Source organism: the organism of the source record quoted next, unplaced genomic scaffold, assembly GCF_019419815.1.
Source record: "Pyrus x bretschneideri cultivar Hongxiangsu unplaced genomic scaffold, Pyrus_bretschneideri_v1 Contig13, whole genome shotgun sequence".
In the NCBI taxonomy this organism is placed as follows: Eukaryota; Viridiplantae; Streptophyta; class Magnoliopsida; order Rosales; family Rosaceae; genus Pyrus; species Pyrus x bretschneideri.
The window spans coordinates 3,284,843-3,292,793 of NW_025999424.1; positions in this window are offsets into that span (position 1 = coordinate 3,284,843).

Consider the following 7,951-nt stretch of genomic DNA (forward strand, 5'->3'; position numbering starts at 1 on the left):
AATTTGGATTCAGCTGGATACACAAAGCAATTTGAAAGATAGGAGGATAAGGTTTTGAATAAACAATGAGATTAATTTGGGTTGTAATTCATCTGCAAGAGACTTGATAACCCATTTAATGGCAATTGTTGTTATTTTGTTTGTAAATTATGTGCATTTTAATTGCTGACATGGATGATTGTTGTACTTACTAGGCCCCACTTATGCTTATGTAATATTAGTGGATTTCATTTAAAACAGGCTTATAAAATTAGACCCATATCAAAAGACCCCTTTATTAATGATGATTGGTAGATAGAGGTCCAAAGTATTTGATAAATAAAAAAAGATAGAGGTACAAAATTTTGGAAATACATCATATCTAGACTGAAGGTGCTCCGAAGTCGGTTGATTCTACAGCAACAGTGTTGTTTATCCAAACTGAAGATGTCACCGGTTGCCTTCACGGTGCTGTTTATCCAAACTGAAGATGTGTTGGCAGAAAAAGAAAATAAAAATATCAAAGTTGTTGAGAGGTTTCGCATAGAGAAAGAGTTTGCGCATGGCAGTTTGTGTGTTGAATTGGAGGGCGTTTAGAATGATGCACCCACTTCTTATTTACAGCAGCCGATCTCATCATGGCCGAACCAAAACTACACTCGGATTAGGATTCTTTAACCTAATCTAACGAGGTCTCGGCCAATCCTACCTCCATTAGGATTTTGAACCAACCTCTTTATCCAGTTACATTCACTTCTCGAATCTCAGCATCCTCATCCATTGAGACTCCTTATTATACTAGGATTCGACTTACCCCATCAATCCGCCTCATACTAGGACTCGGCCGATCTTAACCAAGCGGCCCATAATAACTAGAATTCGCGATGATACTAGAAACATACTGCCGGGCCAAGAACAACTCCTAACTTGGCCCACACCAATATTTTGAGCCCAAACAAAAATAAGTAACGGAGAGGGATAAAAGGAGGTTGTGGGTGAAGGGAGGGAGAAATGAAATTAAAAACTTGATATAGTGATAACTATCCTATATTAAGTTTTTGTTGTGTGTGTCATTTCGTACACATTATTCTTACATTTCTTCCACCATCATTCTTTCACTCTTTTGCATTTCTTATTTCTCTAAAACACAATTTTCCTTTATGTATAACACAAAAAATGGTTGAAAATTAAAACCGAAATAAATACCAAATTAGTCTATAATTTTTGTTTTGTAACTTAAATTCCTATGGAATATTCAGTTGTCACTGACTCTTTAATAAGATCGTGCGGCTGGAACTTAACCGTGCCTTAATTATTGCTATCTTTTCTATTTCTTTTTTTTTTTATTCCCTTTTTATGCCTCTCTTTAAGGAGACGCGTAGCAAACCACCCAGAGAGGTTCAATCGAACCCCTATCCCTCCTCCTTTTGATGATTCTGGACAATCTGGAGAATGGGTTTAAGGATTTGGATTTTTATTTAAATTAATACTTTTCTGGAGCATGGATTCAGTGATATGTGAATACTCCTCCTTGGTTCAAAACTTCAAATTGCACATCTCAATTTCTGGAAATCGGGTTCAAGGAATTAGGAGTTTCAAAGTTTTATATTCTGACATCTTCTCTGATCGTCGTCAATGCGAGCAGATATTCAAATGCTACCGTAACCGGTCCGGTGGTCAATGCGAGCAAAAAAAGCCGGTTAGTTTTGAGCTACTCAGACCAACTTCAATGGTGGACTAAAAGCTAAATTACCCTCCAAAATTTCCCCCCCAAACGCACTCCAATCCAAAAGGAAATTTTGAGCTAAATGCTAAATGCTAAACCAATGCCAAATTCCCCCTGAAATTTAGCCCAGAAATCGGGGTGAACTCTACCCAATATTTATCGGAATTTAAATTTTTTTAGATTAAAATGTTCATAAAATTAATTTACGATAGTCTACATATTTATTTTTTTAAAAAAATTTAATTTAACAAAAAAAAAGCCTAAATTCATTCTTTAATAATCCTGGGCTTAAAATTTTAGGGTAGAATGATTGGAGTAGAAAAACTGTTTTTGGACTAAAAGCTAAATTTTTCGGACTAAAAATTTTGATTTTTAGCTCAACCATTGGAGATGGTCTCACAAAATGAAAGCACCAAAAAAAAAAAAAAAAAAAAAAAAAAAGAAAAGAAAACTGCACTTACTTTTCTGAGCACACATCGGTAGAACAATGGAAGGAGCTCTGCACAGTGTGAGTCGCTTGAAATGCAAATTATGGATCAGAAAGCTGTCTCTGACCAATGAGAGGAGAGAAAGGTGGGAAAAGGAGAAAGAGGAGTAGCACCGGATGGAAAATTCAGGGTCAAAGGAGGGAAAAGGAGAAAGAGGAGTAGCACCGGATTGGACACTCAGGGTCATGTCGGCACTGCTCCTTTTTCTTCTTTACCCTCCTTTCTCTCCTCTCCGATTGGTCACTCACGCTCTCCCTTCTCCCGATTGGTCAATAAGTGAAAGAGTTTTTCGGGTGGGACCTAGATGAGCAGATCATATAAATACCACTCAGATAGAGCAAATAGTTTGCAAGTCCTGCTCTGAAGCTCTGAAGCTCTGAAGTCCTGTCGTCTTAAGTACTGTCTTAAGCTTGACGGCTGCCCATATTCTTCGTCTCTATTTCTGTTTTGGAGTCCTCTTTCGCTAGAAATTAAAAAAACAAGAAAAAGAAAAAGAAAACAGAGCTCTTGTTTTTCGGAAAGAGAAAACAGAGCTCTTGCGTCTGTGTGAAGGTGTGACGAGTTTTCGACCTGAGGATCTGGATTTTGTGTTTGTTTTCCTCTGTACAGAAGTGTCATATATACACAGATGGATGGTGTCCCGGTTGCTGTTAGCGCCCCTCGACGTTCGGAACTGGAAGGGTAAGCGTACACTCTGCTTCCCCTTTTTTTTTTCCTCGCCTTTTATTTGGAGAAAATTTTAGGATATCACATTTAATGGCACATATTTATGTCATATATACGCAGTGAATGTAGCCCGACTTGATTGAATAACGATAAATCCATATTATTGTGCGATGAGGCCATGGGGAAATGGGCATCCAAAACAACACTTAACTTGTTATAAACAATGTTGTGTTGGAAATGAAATTGGTTCATGCGTTGTACGTACCGAAATAGCTTATTAAGTTACGGGGGGGATACTGCCCCAATTAGTGACAGAGGGTGGGTTCCAAGATTCCCTTCCCTCGTATCTAACCTAAAAATGAAGAAAATAACTGATTGATTAGCGGTTAATTTTTTTGACAATTAAGAGCATCGAATGTCTAGATTGATTCATTATAACAATCATTTAAGAAAATAGCAGCTAGATAGGTACCTTGTTACAACTTACTATTGCTTGCGTACTTAGTTGATTTCAGTTGATATATTCCAATTCCATTTAATTTTCTCTTTAACTATATATATAACAGCACAAGCGATGAAGAACGTTCTACAGTGGTATTGCATAAATATATCTCTTCCCTTATCACCATGCTAGGCATCTTCATCCAATTGAAGCAGGGAGCAAAAAATGAGTCTCTGTTCGATACAAACTACTCGACTATGGTGTCTCTTATCGTTGCCATACTCGCTTATGGTGGATCACTAATTGGCTTTAGAGGCCCTAATTCGTGTTTGGCAGAATCAATCATCAATAAGATTAGGCTCCTCCTTGGAACTCTTGCCGTGGTTTTAGAAATGGTGATCCTTGTGCCAGTTTTAGGGCTAGTAGCCGGATTGCTTTGGGTTGTTTGGTTTGTGAAAGTTGTACGAAATGACTACGCCTTCGAGTACCTCAAAACATTGTATGAAAATGCAATTGCATTAGTTGTTCATACATTTGGCAAATTGAAAGACTATCTGAACGTGATCATTCGACATTTCGCAACGGAACCCGAAGAACAAATTTATGAGCTTTCTCAAGTAACCACGGTTTAGGGTTGGGGTATTTCTTTTACTCGTTAATTTTCTCCTTATTTTGTTGAGTTGGACTATATTGAATTCAGCATATGAATAGTTAAGTGTGAAGTGGTATTATGTGAAAGAAAATTCAAGCAACCACATCCTAATTGATTAGCTCTTTCATGCACGACTGCATTTTGTGCTCCGTTTTGCTGTTTCATTTCTTATGCTGCTTTTTCTTGCTAGCTCCATGTGGAGTATATTACTATGAAACTTATTGAGTTAAATAGATAGTGTTAGAGTATTGCTATGCAAATTTATATGAATTGATTTTCGTATTGTCTACCTTTTTAATTAGTGCAAGTCACTCTCTTTGTTTGCCAAAAAACAAAAGAAATTTCTAATCTAATTTTCAAATCCTTGGCCAACTTGTGGTCAACATTACTGATCAACGAAGAGCTCTTTCAATCAGGCATTAGAAAGTGAACCAATAAATTTAACTAGATTGGTTAAAAGTGAACCAACATGTGGATGGTAATGCCAAATTGGAGATGACGGTGTCCATGTTTTGTCGAATGAAGAGATAAGAGTAGAGGGAGGGCAGAGATGAACGGAGTCTGGGTTTTGAGTGAAGGGGAAAAGCAGTGTCTGTATCACACTTGGCGTGGGAGGTTATTGGCCACGGAACGATATACAAAAGGTTGTCATGCCATCCTGTTAGAAAGTCAATGTAATTAGATAGGAAGGAATTATATGATTGATTTGTATTTGATACTTTCCATTGATGTATTCCTAGATCGTAGGTCTTCTTATTGTACAAGGAAAGCTATTGTATATATTCAGTATTCTATCAATGAAAGACTTATTCTGGCCAAATACATTTTTTCTCATGGTATCTAGAGCAGGCTTCAAACCCTAGCACTCTCTCTGGTAACCAGAAGCATCAGACTTCCTCTTTTTCGTTGTCTTCCTTCTCCATGGGTGACAGCCACAACACCATTATCAAGAAGGGCGATGGCGAGAATCTTACCGACCCTTATTTTCTTCATCCTTCAGACCATCCTGGTTTGATTCTAGTCTCAAAAAAATTGAATGGGGACAACTACAACACTTGGTGCCGGGCTATGGAAATCTCCTTGAGTGCCAAGAACAAAATTGGTTTTATTAATGGCAAAGTGAAAATGCCGTCTGAAACAAAGCAACCCGATGAACACGCTGCATGGCAGAGATGCAATAACATGCTTCTTGCTTGGATCATCAACTCCATTGAATCTGACATTTTGGACTCGATTCTTTACTTGAAGACAACCTATGAAGTTTGGGAAGATCTTCGGGAACGCTTTTCTCAGAGCAATGCTCCACAAATTTTTCAGCTTCAAAGAGAGATTGCCTTTCTCAACCAAGGACAACAATTCGTGGCTGCTTATTGCACCAAATTGAAGGGGTTTTGGGATGAGTTGGCATCCTATAGTTCTTCAACAACCTGCACTTGTGGAGCACAAAATGAAGTCAACAGACTTATGCAATTCCTCATGGGATTGAATGTGTCTTACAGTGCTATTCGTGGACAAATCTTGTTGATGAATCCACTCATTTCTGTTAGACAAGCGTATTCCTCAATTATTCAAGAAGAAAAACAGCGGGAGTTGGGCACTACCCGTAACCTGACTGAACCAGCAGCCATGGCGGTTCGCCATTGTAATAGCAACAAGCAACAACAATAGTCATCGCAGAGCAGCAGCAATAGTCGACCTCCTCTTCACTGCTCTTACTATGATGCTAAGTATCACACAGTCGAGACTTGCTGGCAAAAAAATGGTTACCCACCGGATCATCCTCGTCACAATCCTAACAAGACACGCAACTCCAAACAAAGTGGTGGTGGTAGCAGCTTCTCTCGTGGAGGTCCTTCTGCCAACCACATTACTTCTACGCCCACCATCAAGGATCTTCAAGCTGCTATGCCTAACCTGTCCGAAAAACAATATGAAGACATCTTTTTTGTATTGAATTCCAAGAATGATCGCCCACCAGCTAAGAATGATCGATCACAAGCCCATGCTACCACTTTCACCTCTCAACAATCAGGTTTGTCACCACTTGTTCCCGGTCGATGGATAATCGACAGCGGAGCAACGGATCACATCACTCGCTCACCTAGTTTATTGACAAACTCCATTACAAATATTTCTTTGCCGCCTGTCTCATTGCCTAGCGGAAAGAAGACTTCTATTACTTCGATTGGCAATATTCAATTAAGTGATTTACTACAATTGAAAGATGTTCTATGCGTGCCTTCTTTCCAAGTTGATTTGTTATCTGTTGGAAAAGTTACAGATGGGTTACATTGTTCAGTGACCTTTTTTCCCTCTTGGCGCATTTTACAGGATCTGATTTCGAAGGTGACGATTGGTGTTGGTAAGCCACGGGGCAATCTATATTACCTTATGGCGTTGGCTTCCACTTCCACTCTGCAAAGCCAACCTTCATTCCACTACATCACTGTTTCCAATGATCTTTGGCACCGCTGTCTAGGGCACCCTTCTCTTGGGTGTTTACAATATTTAGCAAATAAAACCTTAAATTTCCCTTTTGATTCGAGTCATAGTTGCCATGTTTGTCTGTTGGCGAAACAAACTCGCCAACCTTTTAGTCGTAGCTCCATTTCAACTTCTATGTGTTTTGAACTTTTGCATTGTGACATTTAGGGTCCTCATAAGACTGCCTCCCTTAGTGGTGCTCACTATTTCTTAACTATCATTGATGATTTTTCTCGTTTCACATGGGTTTTCTTAATGCGGCACAAACACGAAACACAAATTGCCCTTAAAACCTTCTGTGCTTATGTTGAAACTCAATTTCACACCAAAATTCAACAAATTAGAGTAGATAATGGGGGTGAATTTTATTCCATACGGGATTTCTTCTCTGAAAATGGGATCATTTATCAACACTCTTATGTTTACACACCACAACAAAATGGTGTTGTAGAACGAAAACATCGCCACCTACTAGAAACTGCTCGAGCTTTGCGTTTTTAGTCTCATTTACCGATTAAGTTTTGGGGGAAGTGTGTTCTCACCGTTGCCTATCTTATCAACCGTCTCCTTACACCATTACTTTCAAAAAATCACCATTTGAGATACTATACAACAAGCCACCCTCTTATTCCTATATGCGTGTATTCGGTTGTCTTGCCTATGCCACCTCAGTCCACCCTCCCTTTAAGTTCTCTCCCCGGGCTCATCGATGCCGTTTTTCTTGGTTATCCCTGTGGTCAAAAAGCTTATAAACTCTATGATCTTGAGACACACAAGATTTTCACCAATAAGGATGTCATTTTCCTTGAAAACACTTTTCCTTTTCATCCATCCACCACCGCTGCAACCTCTCCCAACTTACCCGATTTGACTCACTCAACACCTTTGCCCCTTCCATTTGTCACCACCCTTGATATCCCACCATCTCCTTTCACCTTACTACCCGATCATGTACCCCACACTTCATCCCATCCCACCCCTCTTTCTCCTACTACATCACCTTCCACATCTCTTTCAACACCTACCGACCCATCCTCACCCTTTGACCCATCCCCATAACCTTCACCATTTGACCCCCTTACGGAACCTATACTTGCACCTTCACTCGCTGCTCAATTAACCCGTTTTTCCACATGCCACAAGGAGCCCAATGTCTGTCTCCGGGACTACATTTGCTCGCAGGTGATGTTGCCCCCACTCCAATCTTCATCGCCATCGTCATCCGGTTCCACCAGAGGTACTCGTTATCCCATTTGTAATTCTATTTCCTATCACAGATATTCACCATTGCATCTTTCTTTTGTTGCTCACATTAGTCGAAGTGTAGAACCTTCCTCTTTTGCAGAGGCTCTTCAAGACCTTAATTGGCGCCAAGCCATGGATTCAGAACTTGATGCATTTTCTTCCAACAATACCTGGACTCTTACTCCGCTTCCTCCCGGCAAGCATCCAATTGATTGTAAGTGGGTCTACAAAATTAAGCATAATGTTGACGATTCTATCGAGCGTTACAA